Consider the following 15,948-nt stretch of genomic DNA (forward strand, 5'->3'; position numbering starts at 1 on the left):
GTAACCACTCCTCAAGCTTATTTTTTTATCTTGTACTGTACAAGCAGGTGAGTAAGTGATTGTGGCATGAAGGTTTGTTTTTCAGGAGATGATATCTCTTATCTCACCACCTGTGGGCGTCCTTGGCCCTGGTTGAGACACCGGCTAGCCACCTCTTGGCCTGTAGTGAAGAAAGAATTATAATGCTTTACACTCCCACCCATACACGTTAACATGTAAGGTTGACTTTGGCTTGCACTGTCTCTCCTCTTATACTCTTGTATTCACTTTCCAGTCCATGAAACTTTACATATGATGCTGATACGATTATATACGATGAATTTTGTCTTATTTCATCTTTACCTTTTCTTTCTAACCATTTCCAATCTTCAGAACTGGATCAGGATGATATACACGACCCCTAACACCTCCAACACACGTGGCCTCACACCCGGTGTGTGTGTGTGTGTGTGTGTGTGTGTGTGTGTGTGTGACCATGCAAACCACCTCCTCTACACGGCTTCATAATCGCTCACCCTCAACCTGATTCTGACTCATCGGGTTGAGTCACATCGCCATTCACCTTTCCAGCCTGGTACACAAACTGCCTTCACTACGCAGCTCCAGCAATCACTGGCCTCATCTGACGCGCCTCTACCGAGCCTCAACGTCTCTCTCATTGAATCTGTCTCTCTCATCTGTTTCTTAGTTTCCTCTTTTCTCAGCCGTATTGTTATGTATCTTTCTCACTCTCTCCTCATCGTACGTCGTCCGCGTGAACGTAAAAACTCAGCAACGCCTTATCAGTTCACTTTATCCTACGACAAGCATCGTACAACTCACTTATTTTCCTCCAGTCTCACGTTTTCCTCGAGCCTTTACTTTCTCTTTCCCTCCAAACACTTTCTTTTTTCTTCCTTTCTTACCCTCGAGCTCCCTTCCGTTCTCGTTCCACTTTACTCTGACTGTTACTTGAATCTTTATCTCCAGCCTTGCACACTACTCTATGTCAGACTTGTATCTCATATTTTTGAAGTTACATGTCATCATTTCCAACATCATGTCTGTGTCTGTTGGTCATACAACATCACGCAGAGCAACAGCAACATCAGGAGAGTCAGTGTAGCCCGGGAAAGTCTGTATACACGTTCAGTAAACGTTGTTAATCAGTATATCAGCTTATCGTTTCATCGGACGAGGTGGCCGAGTGGTTAAGGCGTTGGACTGCTAATCCAATACGGTCTCCGTGCGTGGGTTCGAATCCCATCCTCGTCGGAAAAAAGTTTTACATATCTTTAATCTTAAGAATTTCCTTCGAACGGAAAGGTCCTCACTGGCTACGTAAGTTTTGATGTGATGCGTCGATTTGATAACTCCTATCGTTGACATCTTCATCGAAGTATAACTGGATAGAGAAAATGAGGGATGACGAAAAACAAAATTACATGTGCGATGGCCGGGAATCGAACCCGGGTCAACTGCTTGGAAGGCAGCTATGCTCACCACTATACCACCATCGCCTTGAGTTACATGTGCTCGGTAGAAATTCATACTCCCACACTCAGATACACTCACTCTCATCTCTCTCTCTCTCTCTCTCTCTCTCTCTAACCACAAGCTATCAAGCAAACACTTCCCGAACTAATGCTTACATTAACAACTTCTTCGGTCACTTAACCGGAGTCAGACTTAGTCATTATCCACGCGCAAGATATGTCTCTCTCTCCAGACAACACCTATAATGAACACCTCTCGGGAAACTCATCTATAAAAGCCTGGTTTCCTATCTCATGAGGACTGTGTAACAACCTGGCTTTGACTCGAAGCAACAGTGACTCGTCTGAGTGTACCTGATCATGTCTGAGTGTATCTATAGTCACGTACGAGTGTATCTGGTCTATCTGCCTGTGTCTTGAGTATATTCTTTGAGAGTATCATAATTTTTCCCCATGCTCTTTTATTTGTCTGTGATAAAAGTATTCTAAATTCATTCTAATTGACTTAAGACGACTCTCAAGTCTTTCCTGAGTGTGTCATAACTTGTTCTGCTTGACTTAAAGGCCTCGTGACTCGTCTTGTTTGAGTCTTATCACGACACCCCCTCCCACACAGTCCTCACAGCCCCTCCCACACAGTCCTCACATCCCCTCCCACACAGTCCTCACATCCCCTCCCACACAGTCCTCACATCCCTTCCCACACACTCCTCACAGCCCCTCTCACATCACCCCATGCGACACTCCCTTCCACTCCTACCACCATTGATACCACTGTGGCGAACCACAACATTCTAACAACCTGTGTAACGAGAGTGGTGTGGTAACAAGGTAGGCTGGACGAGTGTTTGCGTTTAGAGAGACTCACACACGCAATTGTTTATGCTTCTTACACATAGACTTACTCGACGGTGTCAAGGTTTGATCGAAATGAGATTTCTATGTGTGTGTGTGTGTGTGTGTGTGTGTGTGTGTGTGTGTGTGTGTACATTCATCATCTTCAGAGGAGGTTATCAAGTTAGGAACGTATGAGGTCAATACAATCATTCTAAGGAGCAGTGACGGTGAGATGTGGTAATTTTATAGGAGAATGTCTGAAAGAATGGCTATACTGCCAGGGGGCAGCTGCTGGTAACACTGGAGCGGGGAAAGTGGGAGTTAGCAACACCTGAAGAGTTGCAGAAGGCTGTTATGATTGCTGGTACGCCATGATGGATTAGCAACGCTTGCAGGGTGGCTGAACGGATTGATAGCACTGATGCAGTGCTGGAGAGTCCTAGTGCTATAGCAGCTGATACTATGGTAGGGCAGGAAGGTCCTGGTATCATGGTAGCTAACCTGGTAGTAGGCACATTTACAAGACTATCGACTTGGCCAATAGGCTTGGCAACCTTGGGAAGGTGGCATATGAGAGTTGACGATACTGTTAGGTCGGCAGTAACAGCAAGTAATACTGCCTGGGTGGCTGGAAAATTTTTCCACACTAGCTGGGAGGCAAGATTTACTGGAAGCACGTGTAGGGTGGCAAGAAGGGATGACAGATTTGTAGGACCCACTCCTGAGGGAGGAGATGGAGGTTTGGCAACCGCTGCAAGGCAGACGAATAGCGTGATAGTGCTTAGGGGCGTGGCAATCCCGGAGAAGGAACCGAGGGTGTAGCAATGCCTTGGGGACCGACTAAGGTCATGGCTGTGCCTTGGGGACATGACGAAGGGCTTGGAAGACTTGAAGGAGAGACTAATGGTGTGGTAGTGCCTAGAGTTGCCGCTGAAGGCGCGGCAATGCCAGGGGGCGCGGCTGAGGGTGTGGCAGTGCCCGAGGGTGTAGGCGGCGCATCATACTGCAGTAGTGGATTCATCACCCCTGGCAGCAGAACCCTCACCCCAACCTTCCCATTCACCTGAGCCAGCGAGGAACCAAACACCACGACCTGACGGACGATTCTTGGCAACAGATCAGTGGTGAGTGAATGTCATTCCTCAGACGGTAATCGTTAAAGTAAAAAAATGTGAAGGTCGAGTAGAGGGCCATTCCGACGTGATAGCAGTGTGCAGTGGACTGAAAAACCACATAACAATCCAGCCGAAAAATGAAGTCTGGAACTTATTCGCGGGTCTGTGACGCGGCGGGTGGGCTGTGTGTTTGTATGCTGTTGGATTTAATGGTTGTCGACTGCCGGGTGGTCATTAAGCCGGAACCTTCAACACGAGCGTCAAACATGCTGTGTGTCGGAGGCGATGATTTATAGCAGCGGATGTAGAGTCCGGTAATGAAGGCAAATGCATCAGAACACCGCACCGGACCGACGCCCCTCTATCTACTCATTGTTGTTCTCGCGGTGTTGATGGTGTATCGCTAAATAGACTACCCAGAAGTCCGGTTATTCAAGACGAAAAAGTAACAGAAGACAGGGAACTTTCTCCCCGAAACTAACCCCCCCCCCCCCCCCACACACAAACACACCCACACACACACACACACACACACACCTGAAGCGTTTATATGGTGAAGAACCTAAGGATTTTTCTTTTCCTATGCACTCAGTGAGTCTACTGACGAAACGATCACATAAATGCTTCTTGAACGAGTGTACTGTGCCGGCACTTTGCACGTTAGTAGCTGAGTATTTCAGTGTTCAGCGATCCTGTGTGTAAACAAGTACATACCTATATCGGTGTGGAACTTCCTCTCTCAGGTCTTAATGCATTGCACGTGCAATAATTCTTCATGCTTGTGTGTTGGTTCCACAGACTTAGAGTCAGTGATTGGATCTTTCTCGCGTTGACCATAAATACCGCATTTTGAATGTATTTCAATGATATTTTCATAGTTTTTTTTTTTTTAACACATATTCAGCTTTAGCCTCAGGATAGCGTATTCTAATCCTTTCACTCCAAAGCCTGTCGAAGAATTTCATATCCTCGTACGACCTGATCTATGAATCACTTGCGATAAATGTAGCATCCATCCACAGTCTCATCTCTCAACAACTCATAATATCTTATGATCTTGGTATTGATAATAACTTGGACAATCTTACAATAAGCCTTATCATTAGCTACTGATTGTTTCCTTACTCGTGTATCAGTTTCTACCATCCTTCCGTCAAGTCTCTACATTGAAGCACTCCAGCGTTACGAGACAGACAGGCAGACAGACATGACAGACAGAAATTCACTACTGTGACCTGAAACAGCAAAACTATCAGTGTCATTAACGCTCGTTTTAGCAGCAGTAGCAGAAGCTCTAACTCCAGGAACAACATGACGAGGAAAATGTTGTCACACCGTAGAGTCCACAACTCACCAACGTAGGAGTTGTAACACCAGTGTAGCAGTAGTAGGAACACCAGTGAGACCAGTAACAGGAGCAGCAGCCGGAGCAGTAGCGCTGGTAAGTGTTAAGCAGCCGTCGTGATGGCAAGGGAAGATAAGGTACTGGGAAGATGTTAGCGGCCACTTAGCCTCCCTCCACACCATGTAAGGCGACGACGATCTGCTTCTCCCTCAGCAACACCTGGAGGAGTCCTCATCGCACCTCCCTGCTTCACGTGGTAGCTCGCCCGATGTGACGACCCTCCTTGCTACTACAAGAAGACCTTCCTGGACGGCACAGACCTGTCACAAAGTCTTCACTGACTCGAAATATCCCACTGTTTGTGTGCCTTTCTACCACAGTAACCCCCGGAGCATGCCCCTCGCACCTTTATTGATGCAGCACCTCGCTGTAGGCGACGAAGACGAGGCGGTGTACACGGAGACGTCATTAAGGGCACTTAGTCTCACGCCTCGTACCCCAGCCAAACATCTATCAACTTCCAATCTATCTTGCTTTAGTTTTTTTCTTCCCCAAGTGAACCTTTCCGACAGCGGCTAGAAGCATATCGCTTGTACTTGATCGTTTTTGTTTTTCCTCAGCTTAGCAATAATAGATAATCGATGATTAATGACATATTCTTGTTGGCCAGTTTATTGTCGGAAAAAGAAGAGATAACAATTTAAGCAAAGCACTATAATCACCCTTCTGATAACGATACCCCCGAGGAGTAGACCATTAGACCTGCCGAAGATCTTTAATCATAATGATCTCAAATAGAATTTCTCTCTTATGGACATTAACGAGTAATATGAGACTAAGAGCAACACTGGCGTAAAAAGATGTGGTAATAGTTTCTAATTACTGGCGTTGGGTACCTGGCTAGTGAGAGCATCAGTGGTGTTGATACCCTAAGGTTCGATCCACCTTGGGTTTTACAACTCTCTAGGGGGACGTATGACCATACTGGAGTGATGGTCAGCCAATATAACTTGATTTTTCTTTACGATATCGACATTTTAACCCAGCCAGTACAGCGGTAACTCAGGGCAACGCCCCTGAAGCTCTGACATTAACTTTGTTCAAGTCTACATTCTTGGGCTCAGGTATGTGACCGTAGTACACTCCACCTGCAGGCACCCTCACTCCAGCAGACACATATGTTCTGGCTCACGTAACCGAAAGGAACAAACATTCTTCACATACACGCACTTTCACGTGACCGAATACACATGTATCCGAAGTCATGATTACCGGAAAACTGAATTATTTCCAGGTTCGGCCGTTCGGTAGTAGTGATAGTTTTGGAACCCAAGTACTGGAAATGAAGATGTCTGTGTGACTTGTAGGTGGTTACCCTGTTCTGACACAACTAACCTCCAGGTCTCACAGGAGTCTACAGAGATGATGCAGATTTCGATGATGGCCCATGGCTACCATAGAGTCATGACGAGGCATAACAAAGCAGAAGACTCCTTTCCATCCACCGCCTCTCACTCCCATCGGCTCAATAGCCACCAGGAAATCAACCCCAGGAGGAACACCATGTAGTAGAGAGAGAGCCACTGCCATGGAAACTTTATATGAAAGTGTTAACGGATTGTCATGATCATTGAAGAGACTGAATGCTGTCTTGTAGCTGTTGTAGAGGTTCAGATCCCATACTGTCCTCAACGTACGCTTCCTGATCCCTTGATGCGTCCTTGATGAATCAAAATATATCAGGACAACTCATATGTCTCGACGCAAAGTAAGAAGAAAAAGAAAAAGGTATGGAGGAAAATATCTGATCCCAAGGCCGAGTGTTTGTATCATTGTCCACCTGATGAAGATGGTAACCTCGCCCAGGATGTGGGACGAGGAACCTTAGATACTAACTTAGTGAAGAGCCGAAGCTGGTGAAGGAAGATGGATGAAAAAAAGAAAAAGGAGATACGGTAAGATATGCAACGTTAGTTCGCTGCCTTTTTACAACGGAAGTAAACATCAGTCAGAAATGTTGATGAAAACGAAGAACAAAAATAAGTGTATAACAAGAACTGGACTTGTGATTATACATGAAAGATATATGGACTATCGGAGAGGGTGATGCCAGGAACAAACACAAGCTAACTATGTCTTTGAAGAGAAGAACAAAAGACACCAGCATCATTAGTGGACACGCTCCCAATTTACATAATTCATAAGAAAGTTGCCCTGATCCAAGATTATCTATAGATACTTATCTGTCTCACAGGTAGACAGAGGCGATCAGCTACATGGGGATCGCCAGTAATGAAATTCATCAGATAAGTCTTTCATCTCGTGTCGGGGAGTCGAGCCTAGACCACAGCATGAGATGGGAGGTTACACCTCATTAACGCCCTCATAATCGTACCGTCCAGATTGTTCACCTGTAAGTACGATGTGCACCTCATTAGGTTTGATCTCCAGTTTGATCTCTTCACATCCTGCGTGTGATCCCTACTTCTTAAGAATCATTTTTTCCTTAAAACTCTTTCACTAGACGGTACGCACCTTGAGCACGACGGTACGCACCTTGAGCACGACGGTACGCACCTTGAACGCGACGGTACGCACCTTGAGCACGACGGTACGCACCTTGAGCACGACGGTACGACACTTGAGCATGATGGTACGACCCTTGAGCACGACGGTACGACCTCTGAGCATGATTGTACGACCCTTGAGTATGAAGGTACGACCCCTGAGCACGATGGTGCGACCCTTGAACAGGACGGTACGACCCCTGAGCACGATGATAAGACCATCATGGTTTGATTGCGTGACTTTTGAACCCAGGCCATAAACACGTAAAAGCTGTATCGTCGCCCTCAAGGGTCGTACCGTCGTGTGCAGAGGATTACATAGATATATTTTCACTTGAACGGCTTCGTATATATTGCTTTTATATCTTACTCCCGGATTATCTTGGTGTTACAGCTCAGACAGACATATTACAGGCATTAGTAACAGCCGTACCTATAGCTAGACAGCCAAGTGATAATTACCTGTATCCTTATATGACTAGAACGAGTCAACACAACTACCCAGCGAGCCAACAGGAGCTACAAGAGGGATTACATCATCCACCAGACAATCAAGTGTAACAAAACACAACCACAGTAAACTCTCCGAGACAGACAAACATTTCTACAATCGTTACAAATCACTACATTTCGTCTTATCTACGACCCAATAATGAGGGTAAACACAGAAATGATGCTCGGACATGAGAATCAATTACAGACTGTAGCTGACGGTGGAGTCAGAGGCCGGAACGGCTGTACCCAATTAACAGTTCCTCACAACTGTGGTGTAAACGCCTGCCTCATACCGAAACCTCATAAATTTTTCTGAACGCCCAATTAAAGTGAGGACCGCAGGGGCCACGTAACCGTAGCACAAAACCTGCAGGGAAAAAGAGCCCTGTCCACCACAGGCAGACGAAGGCTGAGGAGTGTAGGGTTTTGTGCAGGATTGTCAGCCACTTTGCTCTCGGTAGTTAGGTCTGTCTTGGTGATGTTGATGTGAATATCTGGACTTGATAGTAGGGAGTTTGGATCTGTTGGAGGTGCCGGTGGAGGAGGAGGAGGAAGTGTTGGAGGTGCCGGTGGAGGAGGAGGAAGTATTGGAGGTGGTTGGGAAAGATGTGTTGGGGATTGTGGTGAAAAAGGTGTTGGAGGTAGTTATGGGAATGCCATATTGAGTGAGGAAGTAGAGGAAGTGTTGGAGGTTGAGGAGGGAGTGCCATATCGGCTGGGGGGAGGGTGGCAGCAATGGTGGTGGACAGAGGGGCACTGTTATCATGGAGGAGGGACAACCGTTACCACCATGTTGACGTACGATGGGAAAGATAATCAAAGACCAAAAACACAAAATGAGAGAAATGAGAAACAAAACTAGTTGGTTGAAAACATGGAAAATGGCGAGAACGAATTGTAAAAATCATTGGAATAATGGGAATATGTCGACCATGATGCAGGACCGTGTGTGTCGGACATAGCCATGTTAATAACCCGCTTCCCCAGGTGAACTTGACTGGCGAGTCATCAGTCATGCGTGTGGTGAGGCTCCCAGGAGGGTCTTGACTTGTGAGTCACTAGATACGTGTGTGGTGAGGCTTTCCCAGGCTGAGGCAAGACTGGTGAGTCACCAGTTATGCTATAATACTGGTTATAACACAGGGAGAAAAAAGACCATTAAAATTCTTGACGGTCTTCTCTCTCTCTCTCTCTCTCTCTCTCTCTCTCTCTCTCTCTCTCTCTCTCTCTCTCTCTCTCTCTCTCTCTCTCTCTCTCTCACACACACACACACACACACACACACACACGCATCAATCCATCATGTTCTTGTCTTCAAATCTCACGCCATTTATAATCTCCACTTTGCTTCTTAGTCACTTTGATAATGACCTCTTTATCCGTCTTCCTTATCAAGGGTCATCTCAAAATCGCTTAGATTTAGAGATGATGATGATAATACTTTCTTGGTCATAAAGGAAAGTGAAAATAGTATGTAGCTTCGAGCACGTACTACGATGGCGTAACCTTGTATTAATTGTATTCATTTAATGATAATTCAGGACTTCATGATAGCTGTGTCGTGACCAAGCGGCCTGGATATGACCTGGTGAGGTTGAGCATTTATGGACGTGACCTGATATGGGCGTCAAGTGGTGTGGTGTGAATGCTTGATGTGGGCATGACCTGCCATAGGAATGACCTAGTAATGGTATGGCATGATAGTCTAGGTGCGACCTGATGTGGGCATGGCCAGAGATCATGGAGGTTGACCATGTAACTTGAGGGGTGACCTGGTATAAACATGACCTAGAATTGGTTTGTCACAGTAAGTGTAGGACTGAGAATGATGTACGGGCGTGACCTTAATATAGGCGTGACCTCACCACAGTAACAGGCCAGCGAACCTTTTTGACAAGAACACAGACTGGGGAGAACACTACACCTGGACCTCAACATGAAAGTTGAAGTTTTGGTCTTGCTTAATAGGTATTTATGTGATGTGTATGGGAGGCCCCCTTCTTGGGCCCGAGGTCTGGCTAGCTGGGGTAGGCGGTGTGTGGGAGGGTCTGGGGTGTGTGTAGTGGGAGGGAGAAAGTAATTAAGGCCAGGTGTAAAAACCCCTCAGGTAAGATTACGTCAGACGACTTGAGGTCTAGTGTTGTGAGGAGAGACAAAACATCCACTTCAAACTACAGTAACAACCTGACGTCATCACCATCGTCATCCTTCTCCTGCAGTTCCTCATCACAACAAACAACTTCACACTCCACGCAAATGATTCCATGAAATATTGATAAGTTATCACAACAGTGTAGGTGTAAGTGTAAACATCCAGCTTGAAATGTTTTTTTTTTTTTCGTAATGATTCAAATTCGAGGTAGATGGTTGAGCCCCTCGCCTCGCCAGCTTCATGTTGAACATGGTCTTATAAGGCAAGATAATGGCACACGGTGGTAGTGGATCCAACCCCTCCCGCCCTCTCTGATTTCAGCCCCTGTAGATCTGAGAAGCAGAGGTCGTGGGCAGGCCCAGTGCCTGTCATTGTGAACCTGAGTGATACGTGATCTGAGTTCCACTTTTATCTGAAGAAATAATCAAAATGATGGTTACCTGTGGCCCTGCATAAATGCATGTTAAGGGGAGTTTTTATGCGGCCATTTGTGGGAGAAAGGCTTCCTGTCGTAATAAAACACTTGTGGAACGTGTTTTTTATGTTTCTATGTTAGTTTGTGTGTGTGTGTGTGTGTGTGTGTGTGTGTGTGTGTGTGTGTGTGTGTGCGTGTGTGTGTGTGTGTTGTTGTTGTTGTTGTTGTTGTTGTTGTTAGTTTTTCTGGGTCAGTGGCACAAACGGAAACACATATTGAATTCAACTTTAGTTCCTAACTTAAGCGCCCATTTCTGTGTCATCATTGTAAACACTGACCACCTCACCTCCCTCGCTGTAGACACTGGTCACCTTACGTCCCTTACTGTACACAGTGGCCACGTCATGTCTCTCACTGTAGGCAATGGCCACACTCTGTACCTCACCAGTTCCTATGTCCCGTACCTTAAGAGTGACCAGCCTCCGTACTTCACAGTTCCCATGAGGTCACTCAAGCAAGAAGGACACTCGTCACACACGTCAGCGTTTGTAACCAGAGACATAAGTTCCAGTGGCAGCGTCAGTAACCACAGACCCTCGACCACCAGATGTGTACAAGAATGGAGACATCTCCCGATGAGTTGTAAACTTGCTATAAGTCTGACCTCCGTACTGAAAACCTGAGGATTCTAAACCAAGAGGGATCTTAATTTAATGTGGACACTATCGCGTGCCGTGGTTAATATAAACACATAAAGATTCCTTGTTCCTCCTTCTGCCTCACTTGAGTCTCAGGCAGACGTTCAAGCTCGACACACTGTTGACGACGGTACAGGAACTACAAATTGATTAATTACACTCGAAATGAAGTGTTTTGTATTCTGGTCAACAGTGTGTTCCCCGCCATAATGGCCTGGGGGGGTTGGGACAGAGGGTGTTGGGTGGGAAGGGAGGGAGGTGGCCAGAAGCTGAGTTATATACCTTGGGGACACTCTCTGGCTGAGCTCCTGGTGTGGACTTGACGGCCATACCTGCAGCAGCCACACACCTGCAGCAACCCCATACCTGCAGCAACGACACACCAGTAGTAGCCACATACTTGTTGTAGCCACACACTTGTTGTAGCCACACACCTGTTGAAGCCACAAAGATGGAAATCCAGCATCAGCCAAGCCTCAGATGGTGACACTGATGGATGGCAATCAGTGTGGCAGAACTGGTCAGGGTATCATGCCACTCTTCACTCGGTGCCACGTACTGGAGCAGGGAGGCTCAAATACTGGAGTTTCATTGAGGCTTGAAAGGGGAGGGGCAAAACACATGTGTTGCGCAGATGTTTCAGAGGTCAATGGCATAGCAAATGTGGATCCAAGAGAACTGGGCTTAAACGCATGTGTTCCGCAGGTGTTTCAGAAGCAGGGAGGTACCACAGGTGTGGCTGGAATAGGGTGAGGAAGGGACCCATACACAGATGGCCTCCATCAGCTACCTGACCAAGCACAAAGGAACACGTGCGAGGGTTACAAACATTTACTCAGGAATCTCAGGGAGGGAGGCGCGAGGCCCTGAGACGCAGGTGTGTGGCGGGGAGGGACCGAAGGAGGAAGGAACGGTGGAGAAGGAGGGAGGGAGGGTCCTGCAGAGGGAGCAAGAGAGATAGGGGCGTGGGTGGCAGAGGGAGTGGATGATGGGGAGCAAAATGGGAAGAACCACCATGAAGATGTGACTGGGGAAGAAAATGGGGAAGCCGCCAGAGATCATTGGTATGATCCGATATAGACCGAACCAACACTGTGGCTGCGGCAATAATGAACGCAAAGTCAAGACAGATTCAGAAATTGAATGAAATATAAAAGAAAAAATTTAGATACCTGGCAATAATCGATTGTCAGAGATTTGATACCAAATTGTTCATTCCATACTTTATATTTTTTCTGTGAAACCTGAGAGTCAGACATTGTGATACCCAGTGATATTATTGTACTGAGAAATACTTTTACAGCCAGAGCGAAACTGACATCCTTATTTGACTTAGTGCAAATGTCAGTACTGATCTCTTGTGCCCCGATACGATGAAACTACCATATATATATATATATATATATATATATATATATATATATATATATATATATATATATATATATATATATATATATATATATATATGTATGTACTTATGTATTAGTTTCCCAACAACCCAACATCAGTGCAACAGTTTATCTAATAACCGATGATGCCGTCCTTTGTTCCTTCGCTTCAGTAGGCTGTCTGGCTGACATTATCGAGGCTGCCTCACTCGCTACAGCGCCACATTTTCCCAGACCATTACTGCTGAAGACGTCGCAAAAAATACGATCATGATGTCAAAGTTGTTCGGTGTCGTAGCCTTAACGCAGGCCAAGCGTTGTTAGTGCTATTTGTCATGACACTTGCCGCGTGATTTGAAATTATATGTTCATCTCTTCGATTGGAAGAAGTAGTATGCGAAGCCCCGAACCCCTGGGTTGATGTTAATCTACATACCTGTGCGCCACAAGCTGGCAGCATAATTGATGGGTTCTGATGGCGCTGATATCGGGTAATGGATCCTGGGATTACGATGAACTCTATTACATGAGATATGTCTAATGACATGAACACGTCTTATCATACGAGACCCTTCTAAAGAAACTTCAGAATTCTTAAATATTTAGAGACGAGGATTGATGAAGGGGGTCGGGGTCTTTATGATGATCAGTTCCGTGTTGAAGGTGTCGTGCAAGATAAGTGCAACACTGAGGACAGATGAGTCACCAGGACGTACACAGTGTTACCACAAGCCACTAGTATAGAACTCAAGGAATGTAACACAAGCCACGAGAACATGACTCAAAGGAGGGACAAGGCAGCCACCAGTCCATAACTAAGGTGAGGTATTACAAGCCACTAGTACCTACCTCAGGTACACGGGAGTTAATGGTAAATCCAGATAACAAAGGAGATAATGGTCTACGTTGTTATCTGCTGGTTATATTATTCTAATCTACACAAATGTAAATCATAGTCCATCAGAAGGCTCCTCCTCATTCGCTACTCCCGACGACATGTCTGTCGACATGAAAATAGTTAAGAATGAAAGGAATATGAAAGACTGAAAATGAAATCCTTCAGAAGTGAAAGGCGAATGCTCCAGGCAGGAAGTTTAGCTGAAACTCTCAAGAAGAGAGTGTCGTAAAGTGATGTCTTCGCTAATCAACAGAATCGTTAAAATATTCGCCAAACAGTGTTTGAGCTGAACTAGAAATATTCGTTTTGACAGTATCAGATGATAGTGTATTCCAATCTTTTATGAATATCTAGCTGAAGAAACTATTGTTCGCGATTGTATAACATCTTCTGGGGGACTGGCTGATGGTATGACAGTCAGAAAGCATACAGCCCCGGCGAGGAGGCTGCTCTGTGGCAAATGTACGATCTAACAATACTCAGATGAGGGGACGACGGGGAGACTGGTCATTGGCACCTGTGTGGATCACTAATAAACAGGTGAGGGAGATGGTCAGTGGTACCTGCGTTAACCAACAATACACAGGTGAGGGAGATGGTCAGTGCACCTGTGTGGACCAACAATACACAGGTGAGGGAGATGGTCTGTGGGACCTGCGCGGACCACCAGTGTGTACCTCAAGTGAGTGAGGCTTGTCAGTTAGCAGGTCACACACCACTGGGATCACAGTGGTGCCACCAGCACATAACTCAGGGCGGAGGAACTACCACTGCATGACTGCTTCTTTATTATATATCCCCAGGTTCTTTGCATTGTATATAGGGTATAAATTAGGGAGAGTTGGTGGCTTACAACTCATAAATTCTGTTTTATTTGGACTGCCTGTGACTCATAATGGGTCTGTTCGGTCTGTTTATGACTCACAAATTAGATTTCTCGGTCTTTTTATTGTTCATAAATTACATTGTTAAGCTCATCCAGAACTCAATGCTTTTGTGCTTGAATTAGAGAGGACTCTATATGTAAATGTTTATAGAAGGATGGGTAGAGACATAAACAAATCAATCATTAAGTCCCTGTATATGAAACAGAACTACTATCCATATTTGTTCGAACCTCCGGAATTGCGATCCTGTAAAAAGTTTGAAAACAACACTGATCACGGCGACGGTCCATCATAGTCAACACAGCAGACTTTTCAGAAGTCTTGCTTTACTTCCAGCTATTTCTAGACTTTAATTAAAGTGTGAAAATCACTGGCATTAAGACCTATCAGACTTTCGAATCTTGGTTTACAATAGGGAGAAAGGACATGGTAGTTTACTGGCTGGAGCCTTGAGGAAAATAAATGTACAAGAGGATCAACTGAACACACCAATCATTCAGGTTTGGGTCAAAGGTATGGTCATCATACCTAGAACTGACTTTCTCAAGGGTCGTACCGTCGTGCTCATGGGGCTATAGGAAGGCTGTTGTACGATGATTGGATGTAAGACCTATGGAGGAGCCCGTTTGTGAGAACGCCAGAGGGCAGGACGAGGCGGGTTTGGTTGGTCAAGACGATCATGAAAATTACCTGCGTGCAGACAGACAGTGACGAGCACACACGATTGATGGGACGACCCGGGTACCAGGCCAGTTTCTCTGTGCCAGGATAATGCAAGATGAAGAACTGCTGGAGAAAAATAAAGAAACTCAGAAATAGTTTATTTAATGAACGTTTCTATAGAGAACAGTGAATGGCTGTACTGCAGGAGATGAAAAGATAACCAAGACAACTGTAGTGCAGGAGGCAGGAGGACGAGAGTAGTGCAGGAGGCAGGAGGACGAGAGTAGTGTAGGAGGTACGAGGATGTAGAAAGAAATATTGCATTATGAAACTGTGGATAGCATGGAAGCCTGGTAGACGATGAAGTCTGACCTGATTGATTAATGTTACACATATTGTTGTTGGTATTGATGTGGTGGTGAGGGAGGTTATTGATGGGGTGGAATGTGAAGTGATTGATGTGGTAGCATGAACGGGCTGATGAGCTCAACACAACACGATGCAAGAGAGACTTTTACTACGGCGATTGATGTTCAGTGTCCCTGTCTGTGTTGTCAAGAAAATGATGAATCAGGTTCTCCTTCGAGAAGATCGTCTGAGGCCTGACGAACAAGTGGGACGAAGATTTTGATCATAAAGCTAAATGTTAGCCTAAACGGGTGCTTCTCCCAGGATGAGCGTGGAAAATGTTTCTCGAAGTCACAGTAATTTTTCTGAAGAGAGAGAAAGAGAGGTAGTCATCGTTGCCAGTTCGTCTGACTATGTGAAATGGTGTTTTTCTTCCTCAATGACACTGATGATAAGATGCTGTCCACATTCAAGAAGGTTTCGTGGCTACCATCTAGTGTCCACTAAACCACTCCTAACCCATCCACGCTGGAAGAGATTCCTCTAACCACTGTCTAGTACCCTTCAAGATCTCTCTCCCAGCCTATCCACGCATTCCTACATCTTCCCAGGGGCCGCTGGTGAGTGTGGCCTAGCGTCAAGACCTGCGCGAGACGTCTGAT

At 45.7% G+C, this 15,948-nt stretch overlaps 2 non-coding genes across 2 annotated transcripts; one reads left to right on the forward strand and one right to left on the reverse strand.

The window, feature by feature from the left end:
* Positions 1-1,172: 1,172 nt before the first annotated feature.
* On the forward strand, positions 1,173-1,254 carry TRNAS-GCU (transfer RNA serine (anticodon GCU)). The gene has a single exon. It is a non-coding gene; the product is annotated as a tRNA-Ser (tRNA).
* Positions 1,255-1,427: 173 nt separating this feature from the next.
* On the reverse strand, positions 1,428-1,499 carry TRNAG-UCC (transfer RNA glycine (anticodon UCC)). Its single transcript has one exon. It is a non-coding gene; the product is annotated as a tRNA-Gly (tRNA).
* Between the last annotated feature and the right edge of the window lie 14,449 nt (positions 1,500-15,948).

This window comes from Panulirus ornatus, chromosome 35 (assembly GCF_036320965.1).
Source record: "Panulirus ornatus isolate Po-2019 chromosome 35, ASM3632096v1, whole genome shotgun sequence".
NCBI classification, from domain to species: Eukaryota; Metazoa; Arthropoda; class Malacostraca; order Decapoda; family Palinuridae; genus Panulirus; species Panulirus ornatus.